Raw genomic sequence first — 13,578 nt, forward strand, 5'->3', positions numbered from 1 at the left:
TCAGTACTGAAATATCTCTATCACACCTTCCAAGGCTGAGGGTCCATTGTGGGAAGAGGTGGCACAAAGGATGTAAGAGCTAAAGGAAGGGCAGGACTCCATACAACATGCTCCTCCAGACACAAAATGGCCTGGATATCCATGACCTCACGGTGCCTGACACTACCTACATAAGACCATCATAATAGGAAGAAAAAGTTCATGACATCAAAAAAAAAGACTGATTGAGAGGGGGAAGGGATATGATGGAGAGTGGAGTTTCAAAGGGGAAAGTGGGGAGAGGGAGGGAATTATCATGGGATATTGTTTACCATTATAGAAGTTGTCAATAAAAATTTTTTAAATTATTATTTCATATTTAAACAACATATTTCTCAATGTATAGTGCTTTTCAATTAATTGGACCAGGAACCTCTTGGAGATAAACTAATTAAGCCATTGCTCAGGTGGAACTAGGAAGCTGCGGGATAGCCTCCTTTCCCAAACCTCTTCCATTAATTCCCTAGGCAGCTGTCAGTCATTAATATGTCAGATTAAACTAGTTATCTGTTACCAATTTGCGTAAGTCTCATAAGACACGAGACACTGGAGCTTTGTGGGGAGGGAAGAGAAAGGGCAATTGCCAGGCTAATGAGTTTATAGCAGAGAGCAATGGGCAGTTTAGAGGGTAGAAAAAGAAGGTAACTAGCTGTAAAGATGGACAGTGCAGGAAGATCCTAAGAAAGGACTCAGGGAGAAAAACTTCACCCCTTTCACTTTTTTTTTGGGGGGGGGAGTAGGGTCTCGCTCTAGCCCAGGTTGACTTGGAATTCACTATGAAGTCTCAGGGTGGCCAGGAACTCACAGCAATCCTCCTACCTCTGCCTCCCAAGAGCTAGGATTAAAGGCTTGTGCCACCATGCAAACCTTTCACATTGTTTCAAGTAACCTTGAGTATTTCCTGCAAGCAGCTGGTCCCAAGCAGTTTGGAATTGCTCACTGAGATGATCTTGTGCCAATTCCCTCATTGACCTGAGGTGGCCTTGTCCCCCAAGGTCTTCCCAGTCACCAGGCAAACTGAGCTTCCTTTATTGGTGGTGAGCAAGAGTGCCTTCAGGCAGCTGTTCCTGCTGACACTAGTCTGTCCATAGAGTGATAAATACTGCACAAGTGGAGACCAAATCTGTCTCAAGAACAATCCCAGGAGATAAGGGTCTTTGTTCTTGAGTTGTGGAAACTTGAAAAGCACCTTGTGACTGGCAATTAGGATCAGATGTGTATCATTTGGCCACAAGGCTCCACTTATGAGAAGGTGCCATCTGTCTGAGATCACCCATTTCCTAAACCTACTTCCCCACAAGATCGATCTGAACGAGGAGGTCCTCTGTTGCCTTGGATCAGCTAGTTTGTAGAAATCAAGTTTTTTCTTTTTTTTCTTTATTATTATTATTAACAAGATGTTTCATATGGATACATCATGTGTTGGTACCCTATTTTCCCATGTCCCTGCCCCCATTCCATTGGGGATGCGCCTCAGTAGGGTTGCAGGTATTTGCTATGGTGTTGTAGTTTATTTTTATTATTATTTTTGTGGGGGTGTTAGGGTAGGGTCTTACTCTAGCCCAGGCTGACCTGGAATTCACTATGGAGTCTCAGGTTAGCCTCGAACTCACGGCAATCCTCCTACCTCTGCCTCCCGAGTGCTGGGATTAAAGGTGTGCACCACCACGCCCAGCTCGGGGTTGTAGTTTTAAAAGTTGTACCCTGGCCTTCTTTCTCTCCCTCAGCCTTGCTTTTTTACTGGTTTTCCTCAAAGAACAGTAAGCCTTAGTATTCACATGAAATAGATCTCAAATACTAACTGCAATTCCAGGTAACAAAAGCTCTAAACAATTAAGAAATACATAATTAATTGCCTCTTTATGGTGTTAGAAAGTTATAGGCTAAATTTCTAATTGCTGTTGTGTTCTATTTACTGTTTTTTTTCCCTTCCAGTAATTAAAAACCAATAACCTACAGTAAAACAGTAGTACAATCTCAATATCCTATTAAGATTGATCAAATTTAGTAGCTAGAAGGTGGACATAGTGATGCATGCCTTTAATCCCAGCACTCAGGAGACAGAGATAGGCAGATTGCTATGAGTTCAAGGCCACCCCGAGACTACTAGTGAATTCCAGGCCAGCCTGGGCTAGAGTGATACGCTACCTCGAAAAACCAAAAAAAAAAAAAAGAGAGAGAGAGAGAGAGAAAGATTGAATGGACGCACCAGGGCCTCCAGCCACTGCAAAAGAGCTCCAGACGCGTGTGTCCTCTTATGCATCTGGCTTATGTGGGTCCTGGGGAGAGTCAAACCTGGGACCCTTTGGCTTTGCAGGCAAGTGCCTTAACTGCTAAGCCATCTCTCCAACCCAGAATTTTTTGGGGGGAGGTGGCTGGGGGGATAAGGTCTCACTGTAGCCCAGTCTGACCTGGTGGTGTCAAATCCACTATGATCCTCCTACCTCTGCCTCTTGAGTGCTGGGACTGAATATGTGCACCACCACACCTCAAGTTGTGAATTTTAATTCTTCTTTTTTTTTTTTTTTTTTTTTTGATTTTTTGAGGTAGGGTCTCACTCTAGCCTAGGCTGACCTGGAATTCACTCTGTAGTCTCAGGGTGGCCTTGAACTCACAGTAGTCCTCCTACCTTTGCCTCCTGAGTGCTGGGATTAAAGGCGTGCGCCACCATGCCCAGTGTTAATCCTTCTTATTAGGAAAAAGAAAGACATTAGTCAATGTGAATAAACTACTAGAGAGAAAAATATATTCTACTTCTGGGTTTTTTTTTTGTTTTTGTTTTTGTTTTTGTTTTTTTTGTTTTTTGAGGTAGGGTCTTATTCTAGCCCAGACTGACATGGAATTTACTATGTAGTCTCAGAGCGGCCTCAAACTCATAGCATTCCTCCTACCTCTGCCTCTTGAGTGCTGGGATTAAAGGCATGCACCACCATGCCTAACTTCTTTTTATATATATATATTTTATATTTATTTATTTATTTGAGAGAGAGAGGCAGAGAGAGAAAGAATAAGGGAATGCACATACCAGGGCTTCCAGCCAGTGCACACAAACTCCAGACACATGTGCCACCTTGAGCATCTGGCTTACGTGGGTTCTGGGGAAACCAAGCTTGGTCCTTAGAGTTCACAGACAAATGCCTTAACTGCTAAGCCATCTCTCCAGCCCCATCCTTCCTGTTATTCTTGATATACCATTCTGATAAACGGACTCTAACCAAGTGTTGAAATCCAAATATGAAGATGTGACATGAGATTGAGTCCTTTGGGAACAAGACATGTTCATTTTTCTGTTTCAGATATGTACAGAGATGCCAACAGTGGAAAGGAAGTAGTCAGACAGGTGTTTGTAGGCACCGTTAAGTTTAGAAAACACCCTGTTCTATTTTGGGGGGTGAAATGGGAGCTTTTGATGTTTTTGATTTTTTATTTTATTTTAATTTTTTTTTAAGGTAGGGTCTCACTCTAGTACAGGCTGACCTGGAATTCACTATATAGTCTTAGGGTGGCTTAGAACTCACAGTGATCCTCCTACCTCTGCCTCCTGGTGCTGAGATTAAAGACATGCACCATCAAGCCTAGCCCAGGCTTTTTTTTTTTTTTTTAATAGATCATTGAAGGAAAGCAGTGGGATTTATTTTTAATTAATTCGAGACAGGTAGTCTGAAATTCAGGCTGTAGCCCAGGCTGGCTTCAAGCTCCTAATAGTCCTTTTGCCTCAATTTCTCAAGTATTAAAAATGCAGACAGGTTATCTCACCTGGTGAAGCAGCGGGTTTTAGACCACCACCACCACACATATCCAATAAAGGTGAAATTATTTAGTTGGTGATTTCTTTTTCTTTTCTTTTTTTTTTTTTGAAGGGTCTCACTCTAGCCCAGGCTGATCTGGAATTCAGCAGGTTGTCTCAGGGTGACCTGGAACTCACAGTGATCCTCCTACCTCTGCCTCCCAAGCTGGAATTAAAGGTGTGCCCCACCATGAGGCTAATGATTTCCAGGCATCCTTTCAAGTCTGTCTCTTCAGCCGACTCTTGACCACTTGAAGATGAGAAAGTTAGCTTTACCTAAAAGTGTAGTGCAGAGCTGCAACAGAAGAAGGTGCAGCTCATAGGGTCACCCCCTGTACCCCCCTGAAGTCAAGGAGGTTTGGATTTGAATCGTACCTCTGACACTTGCAGTAGCATTATGTGTAATAGTTTAAACTAGCTAGCTTCTCTCTACCTGCCTATAATTTCTCATCCTGTTGTCTGGTCTGAAGATAGAGGAAATAAAACTCTATGTGCATGGGATAAACTTTAGCCAGATGTTCAGTGTTAGCTCTTTACTATTATGAAATTATAAAGGGCAAATTTTGAAGCTGACCATAAAAAGCATTATGAATGACTGATAAATATATCAACAATTTCAATGCTCCCAACTGAAATTCACACAATTCTCAATTATTTTTAATATCTATCTTGATATATCTCTTTTTAATTTTTTATTTTATTTATTTGTTATTTAGGAACAGTCTTACTCTATCCCAGGCTGACCTGGAATTCACTATGTAGTCTCAGGGTGGCTTCGAACTCATGGCAATCCTCCTACCTCAGCCTCCTGAGTGCTGGGAGTAAAGGCGTGCACCACCACACCCAGCTTGTTGTTGTTGTTCTATTATTTTTTAATAATTTTTATTTATTTATTTATAAGCAGAGACCAAAACAAGAAAAAAAGAGGGTTTAGCAGAATGTAGAAATAAAGGGGCTGAGGAAATGGTTCAGTGGTTAAATGCACTTGCTTACAAAGCCTGCCAGCCTCAGATTCAATTCCCCAGAACTCACGTACAGCCAGAAGCACAAAGTGTCACATACATACACAGTTCATTTGCAAGGGGCCACTCTAGCCCACAGTGACCTGGAATTCACTATGTAGTCTCAGGCCGGCCTGTAACTCACAGCAATCCTCCTGCCTCTGCCTCCCAAGTGCTGGGATTAAAGGTTTACGTCACCACACCTGGCAAATGCATCTTTCTTAATTTACCCTTCCAAAAAAAAAAGAGGGGCGGACGGGAGATGTATGTCAAAAGAAATAGTGACACAAAAAGCAAAAGCAAGGCGAGGCCAGGAGTAAGAGCTGCAAAGTTCTAGGGATGTAAATTTCATGGATAGTGGGCCAATATCACCGTTGCTTTCTAATGATACCCCACCAGAAGACAAAGGCATCCTTCCTGGATTTTCCATAACTAGAACCCTAAGGATGGCAAACTGTAATTCTAGAGCACTGTTTCTCAACCTGGCGGCAATTAGGGGGTTTAAAAAATACCAGTGCCAAAGGTTCCAACGCCAGCCCAATTAAAGAGGTCTCTGAGGGGTATAGTGAGTTCTCAGTGGTTTTAAAAGCTCCCCCAGTTGAATTTAGTGCACAGTGGAAATTGTGAATTACTACCCTGGAGGGAAGTGGTGTGTATCCTGTTATCAGATTTTATGCCATCACTTTGGGTAGCTTGTTAAAAGACACGTTTGACTTAAGTCTGGGTTGGGGCCCAGGATTCAGCATTTATAATCAGCTTCCAGCTACTCAGTGGGATTGATCCATACTCACAGTCATAGATCTTAGGAGAATGCTTACAAAACTGTTCCTGGCCCATTTCTTTTCAAATTTTAATATTGGACCAAGATCTACTTCTATGGCTATTAAAGCTGATGACCATACAAAAAAGAGAACAAATAGCCAGGCGTAGTAGCACACCCTTTATTCCCAGCACTTGGGAGACAGAGGTAGGAGGATTACCCTGAGTTTGAGACCAGCTACAATGTACCTATATATTAACAATAGCAATATATATTATATAACATATAATATTATATAATATATAATGACTATATATTATATATTAACAATAACAATATGTATATTGCTGTGGTTGTGTGTATACTTCCTACTGAATGGCTTTTATTCTTTTGCACTTTATTTATTTACTTTTTTTTTGTTTTTCGAGGTAGGGTCTCACTCTAGCCCAGACTGACCTGGAATTCACTATGGAAACTCAGGGTGGCCTCGAACTCACCACAATCCTTCTACCTCTGCCTCCCTAGTGCTGGGATTAAAGGTGTGCACCACCACGCCCGGCTTATTTACTTTTTTTTCCTTTATTTTGTTTTTGTGGTAGGGTATCACTCTAACCCAAACTGACCTGGAACTTATTCTGTCATCCCAGACTGGCCTTGAACTCACAATGATCCTACTATTTCTCTGCCCCCTACTTTTTTTTTCCCCTAGTAGAATCTTTTTTTTTTTTTTTAAATTCAGAAAAAAATACTTTCCCAAACATACACAGTTAGGGTATGGGAAGGAGGAGGTATCTGTCCACCCAGCCCAGGCCCCCAACCCACGTGGTTTTGGCAGCAATAAGAGATATGGGTAATGGCACCAAAATAAAACAGCATGTGTAGGTATGGGAAGGAAGGGAGCAAAAGCTGTGGGGAATGGTGGGAGGAAACGGACACATGAGGTCAGTACTGGGAAACGTGGCAGGTAGAAGGCCTTTTTTTTTTTTTTTTTTTTTTCTCACTCTGGCCCAGGCTGACCTGGAATTAACTATGTAGTCTCAGGGTGGCCTCCAACTCTCCTCCTACCTCCGCCTCCAGAGCGCTGGGATTAAAGGCATGCGTCACCACATCCGGCTTCATAACATTTCCTGTTGATCAAACCACCATGGACAGCTTTCTTGCCCATCAGCAGGACTAGCGTCTTGGCAGTCGTGGTGACGTGGCATTGAAGGTGGGAGCTCCTCCAGTGCTCTTAGTACATAGGTCCATGGTAAATTCCCCATCCGGCAGCAGCGAGTCCGGATCACAGAACATTTCTGGCCCCCAAATGTGAGCCCATTCATGTTAAAAACTTGACCCCGGGGATGGAGAGATGGCTTAGCAGTTAAGGTGCGTGCCTGCAAAGCCTAAGGACCCAGGTTCGATTCTCCAGGTCCCACATAAGCCACATGGTGGCACACATGTCTGGAGTTCCTTTGCAGTGGCTAGAGGCCCTGGCGCTCCTATTCTCTCTCTCTCTTTCCCTCTCCCTGACTCTAATAAATAAAGAAATAAAAATAAATCTTTAGGGCTGGAGAGATGGATTAGCGGTTAAGGCACTTGCCTGCAAAGCCAAAGGACCCAGGATCCACATAAGCCAGATGCACAAGGGGTGCATGCACCTGGAGGTCGTTTGCTTTTGCCAGAGGCGCTCTCTCTCTCTCTCTTTCTCTCTCTCTCTCTCTCTCTCTCTCACTCTCTCACTCTCTCTCTCTCCCTGCCTATTTCTTTATCTCTCTCTCTCAAATAAATAAATAAATCTTTAAAAAAATAAGGAGAAAGTGTGGGGGGGGAATTAACATGGGATTTTTTTTATAATCATGGAAAATGCTAATAAAAATTAAAAAAAAAAACACCTGGATGGGTCTTTGCCAACCAGGACACTGACTTTGGCTGGTGTGATGCTAACAAAGGTTTTCCCCTGGGAGGGCGGCCCAGACGGAGGATGAGTCCTTCTAGCGTTGGCCACCAGGTTGTTGATGTAGGCGCTCCACCCAGCCCAGCCACGGTGCTGCTGCTGGAAGCTCCGCCTGGGCTCGGGCTGGTGGGACCCGGCGGCTGAGAGCTCGGCCCGCGCTGCCCTCCCCACCGTGGGTCTGCTAGGTGTGCGCAGCCTTCGCACCGCCACTTCCTCTCTCTCCCTGCCCTTTTATGCTTTTATTTTATTTATTTAATTAACTCAATTTTTCTATTTTGATTTTTCAAGGTAGGGTCTTGATTTTGCCCAGGCTGACCTGGAATTCACTATGTAGTCTCAGGGTGGCTTTGAACTCACAGGGATCTTCCTACCTCTGCTTCCAGAGTGTTGGGATTAAATAAATGAAGAAAAAAATCTTACACTGAGCCATTATAAGTATCTGACCATCTCTATGTGGAAGCAGTTGAGTTTGAGGAAGTGAAGTAGAAAATGTCTGATGTGGTTACTCTGAAAAAGTGAGGGAGACTGGAAGTCAGGAAATACAGTAACAGTGAAGGCAGAACTAATAACCTGCTGCCCCCTAACATTGGTGAGCAAGAGTTTTCAGGGTAATGAACTCTGGTGGTTCCTCTTCACTCTCTCTGATAAATACGTAAAGTAAAATATTTTAAAATTTTAACTGTAAAAGTTACGTTGTTTTCTGCAGCAATGCCCAGCAGGGCAGGTGCCGGGCTAGAGAAGGAAACAGATGGGCTGAGCAAGACACGAGGAAGTTCCAGGTAAGAGAGAAAGAACCCTAGAATCAAGAATTGTGCTCTCACAAGACTGGCTGAGGTTATGAGCCATGAATAAGGAAGGAAATGAACAGAGGGTGCTAGTTAGAAATGAGTTCTGGTGAATTTCTCTCCTGTCTGGGTAACGTTGAGTAAACCTCTCTCTCCATACCTGGCCTTGTCTCTCTCTTTCTTTGGTGAGACAAATGAAAAGACAAGAGATTGTGTCATCCATTAGACCAGCTAAACCTTTTATTTTTCTTTTATTTATTTGAGAAAGAGAGAAAAAATCAGCATGCCAGGGCTCCCATCCACTGTAAATGAACTCTAGATGTGCCACCTCATGCATCTGGCTTACATGGGCTTTGGGGAATCGAACCTGAGTCCTTTGGCTTTAAAGGCAAGCACCTTAACCACTAAGCCATCACTCCAACCCTTGCTAAACCTTTGCTTTGAGGATGATGCACTCAAGGTACTAAGAGGCCAAAATATGGAGGTTCTTGTATGAGAATACACATTTCTCCAAATGGCCATAATGATTTTACTTGCTACCTGAGCCATAGCAATTGAACTCCAGATGTGTGCACTCCCTTGTGCACATGTAAGACCTTGCTTACTTGCCTCACGGTGCGTCTTGCTTACTTGGGACCTGTAAAATCAAACATAAGTTGTTAGGCTAACCCATCTCTCCAACCCTCATTTTTTATTTATTTATTTATTGGTTTTTCAAGGTAGAGTCTCGCTCTAGCCCAGGCTGACCTGGAATTCACTATGGAGTCTCAGGGTGGCCTCGAACTCATGGCAATGCTCCTACCTCTGCCTCCCGAGTGCTGGGATTAAAGAGTGTGCCACCACATCCAACGTGCTTTTTTTTTTTTTTAAATTTTTTTGTTTATTTATTTGAGAGGACAGATACAGAGAGAGAAAGAGACAGATAGAGAGAGAATGGGCGCCCCAGGCCTCCAGCCACTGCAGATGAACTCTAAATGCGTGTGCCCTCTTGTGCATCTGGCTAACGTGGGTCCTGGGGAATCGAGCCTTGAATCGGGATCCTTAGGCTTCCCAGGCAAGCACTTAACTGCTAAGCCATCTCTCCAGCCCTGTTTATTTTTATTTATTTATTTGAGAGTGACAGACAAGACAGAGAAAGAGGCAGAGAGAGAATGGGTGCATCAGGGCCTCCAACCACCTAGTCCATCAGGCTAACGTGGATACTGGGGAGCTGAGCTTTGAACCCCACGGGGTTTTTAGGTTTTATAGGCAAGTGCTTAACTGCTAAGCCATCTCTCCAACCCTTATGGTTTTTTGAGGTATGGTTTCACTCTAGCCCAGGCTGATCTGGCCTGGAATTTTTGTGGTTTTTCAAGGTAGGGTCTCACTCTAGTTCAGGCTCACCTGGAATTCACTATGGAGTCTCAGGGTGGCCTTGAACTCATGGCAATCCTCCCACCTCTGCCTCCTGAGTGCTGGGATTAAAGGCGTGCATCACCATGTCCAGCACAGCTCTCATTTCTTTCTTTTTTTTTTTTAAATTTATTTATTTGAGAGCGACAGACACAGAGAGAAAGACAGATAGAGGGAGAGAGAGAGAATGGGCACACCAGGGCTTCCAGCCTCTGCAAACGAACTCCAGACGCGTGCGCCCCCTTGTGCATCTGGCTAACGTGGGACCTGGGGAACCGAGCCTCGAACCGGGGTCCTTAGGCTTCACAGGCAAGCGCTTAACCACTAAGCCAGCCCTCATTTCTTACTCTAATGATAGTACCTTAAATCTCAGTACAAAACCCACAAATACAGGCTGGGGAGATGGTTCCGTGATTAAAGGCTCTTGCTTACAAAGCTGCAAGTCTGGGTATTAGTCCCCCTGGTGGTAATTAGAATCAGCTGTCCCCATAAACTCATGTGTTCTGAATGTTTGAACCTTAGCTGGTGACAATTAGAGACTTGAAGCCTTGCTGGAGGCAGTGTGTCACTGGTGTGGTCCTTGAGGTTTATCAACCCTCACTTTGCCAGTGTTAGTTTGGCTCATTCTCCTGATGCTGTTTTTCTCCTGGTGTGGCAGAGGTGAGGTCATACTTTCCCCTGCCATTGCAGAACTTCCCCTTGAGACCATAAGTCAGAATAAAAATCTTTCCTCCCACCAGCTGCTTATGGTTGGGTGTTTGTCCCAACAATAAGAATGTAACTGCAACAGTATGTAATCCACTCTAATGTTATTACTGGGGTTGTGCTTAAATTGCAGAAATCCAAGGACAGAATGGTTCCAGTAACTGCAGACAATCAAATTTGCATCTGTCCTTTCTCATCTTTATGCTAACTGAAATCCCCTGGTAGCACACACGTTTTGTGATTTCTCAGAACACCCAGGAGAACCTATGATGGTTCTGCCCTTTTGGTCATAAGGAACCCCCAATCCCATGAGTTGGACTCTCTGATCTTTATAAATTTTAGCTTGGAATAACCCTAGAATAATGCAGAAGTGTTTCATAAGTATAATGTAACTGGATTGAGCTAAAGGACTCAACCACTTTCTATATGCAAAAAATTTTTTAAATACTATAAATTTCTTGATTATATTGTTTCCATCCTGTGTTAGGCATATATATATGTATGTATGTATGTATGTATATTGCTATTGTTAAAATGTTAGGCATATATATGACATGGTGAAAAAATATCTTTTGATCCTCCCTACTATGGATTTTGTTTAAAACTATCTTTATAACAATAATTACAATATGTACACCATACTATACTTTCTAAAGTGCTGAATCCTCCATTATTTTATTATATACAATTTTCCATCTTTGCTAGGTTGAAAATGTTACACCCCTACATTGTAGATGAAAAAACAATAGTTAAACAATGATTAACAACTTGTTCATGATCATATAATTTGTTGGTAGGTGAGTTATTTTTAGACTTCAGATGTATTTATACTTCCTACCCTGTACTTTCTATTCATTATAAGAATGGTGTAGGCACAAAATGGCCTTGATATCCATGACATCACAGTGCCTGACACCACCTACACAAGACCATCATAAAGGAAGAAAAGATCACGACATCAGTATAAAAGAGAGACTGATTGAGAGGGGGAGGGGATATGATAGAGAGTGGATTTTTTAAGGGGAAAGTGGAGGGAGGGAGAATTACCATAGGATATTGCTTACAATTATGTAAGTTGTCAATAAAAAAAAAAAAAAAAAGAACAGACATGGTGGAGCATACCTTCAATCCCAACACTTGTTTGAGGCTAGCCTGGGACTACAGAGTGAGTTCTAGGTCAGCTTGGCCAGAGTGAGACCCTATCTCCAAAACACACACACAAAAAAAAAGGCTGGAGAGATTGCTTAGCAGTTAAGACGCTTGCATTCGAAGCCTAAGGACCCAGGCTTAATTCCCTACTATCCATCCAGAATCACAAGTTGGCACATGCATTTGGAGTTCTGCAGCGGCTGGAGGCCCTGGCACTCTCTCTTCGTGTCTCTTAACTAAATAAATTGCAGCAGCAGCAACCAAGAGAGGCAGCTGAAGAAAGCAGACCCCTCCAAGGAATGCTGTGCTTCAGTAGTAGCATTTGTGAGCAACTGGTATCAAGACCTTTGCCCTGGTTTATGCCATTAAGGATTTATTATTACTATTATTGTTGTTGTTGTTTTTGTCTGAACCCAGTCATTCTTTATTTCTTTTCTTTTCTTTTCTTTCTTTTTTTTTTTTTTTTTAGGCTTTTTTCAAGGTAGGGTCTCACTCTAGCCCAGGATGACCTGGAATTCACTATGGAGTCTCAGGTTCAAGGTGGCCTCAAACCCACGGCAATCCTCCTACCTCTGCCTCCCGAGTGCTGGGATTATACGCATGCACCACCACGCCCGGCTCATTCTTTATTTCTGACATAAATGTAAACCTCAGTATGAGGTGTCTAACTAGAGCAAGCACTTGCAAGCAGACAAGGCAGCGGCTCTTCTAAGGCTTGGGTTTGGCCCAGTACTCCTTGTCCATGGAGTAACCCATGCCAAGAGTCACTGCTCCTACAACAAAGCCTTGGGCAGCTACTCACATGTGGATCAGGTGAAGGGACATTTTGTATTTCCCCAGCTCTTCAACTCATAAAATCCATATGCAAAAATTGCTGCAAAACCTGCCAGTTCAATAGGAACAAATGGAATATCTCTAACTTTTCAGATAAATTTAGATCCCTGGCCTTCATCATATGAAGAAAGGGAAATGTCTGGATTGGTTGACATTGTGACTGCTTGAAGAATCTTCCACATCCATGCTCCCTCCATCAAACCACTGGCCTTCTTTATTATTATTATTATTATTATTATTATTATTATTATTATTTAAATTTTTATTTTATTCATCATATATATATATATCTGCCACCTTGTGCATCTAGCTTTATATGGACACTGACAAATTGAACTCAGATCCTTAGGTGTTACAAGCAAGTGCTTTAACCACTGAGCAATCTCTTCAGTTCCCATTAAAGATTTTATAATAATGTATGTAGTCTCAGGGTAGCCTCGAACTCACGGCAATCGTCCTACCTCTGCCTGACTCTATAAATTGTTTGATTTCCTTCTTGATTTCTTCATTGACCCATTCATCATTTAGTAGTGTATTGTTTAGTTTCCATGATTTTGTGTATGCTCTATAGCCTTTCTTGCTACTGATTTGTAGTTTAATTCCATTGTGGTCAGATAGAATGCAAGGAATTATTTCAATTTTTCTGAATTTGTTAAGATTTGCTTTGTGTCCTAACATATGGTCTATTTTAGAGAATGTTCCATGTGCTGCTGAAAAGAATTCTGAAGCATTTGGATGAAGTGTCCTCTATATATCTGTTAGATCCGTTTGTTCTATGACCTCATTTAGTCCAGATACCTCTCTGTTTATTTTTTCCCAGGATGACTTATCAAGTGATGAGAGTGGGGTGTTAAAGTCACCCACCACCACTATGTTTGGTGTTATCTGTGACCTTAGTTCTAACAGTGTTTGTTTGATGAATTTGGGAGCCCCCATGTTAGGTGCATATATGTTTAGGATTGTAATGTCCTCCTGTTGGAGCGTGCCTTTAATCAATATAAAGTGACCTTCCTTATCTTTCTTGACTAACGTTGGACTGAAGTCTACCTTGTCAGATATTAGGATAGCAACCCCTGCTTGTTTTCTAGGCCCATTTGCTTGAAACACCATTTTCCAACGTTTCACCCTAAGATATTGTCCATCCTTTGTAGAAAGGTGAGTTTCTTGGAGACAACAAGTTGTAGGATCCT

The 13,578-nt window shown here is 42.5% G+C and overlaps 1 pseudogene; it reads right to left on the reverse strand.

Annotated features, from left to right (window-relative positions):
* Positions 1-12,262: 12,262 nt before the first annotated feature.
* On the reverse strand, positions 12,263-12,585 carry LOC101594016 (annotated as a pseudogene).
* Positions 12,586-13,578: the final 993 nt, after the last annotated feature.

Source organism: Jaculus jaculus, chromosome 7 (assembly GCF_020740685.1).
Source record: "Jaculus jaculus isolate mJacJac1 chromosome 7, mJacJac1.mat.Y.cur, whole genome shotgun sequence".
Lineage (NCBI taxonomy): Eukaryota > Metazoa > Chordata > Mammalia > Rodentia > Dipodidae > Jaculus > Jaculus jaculus.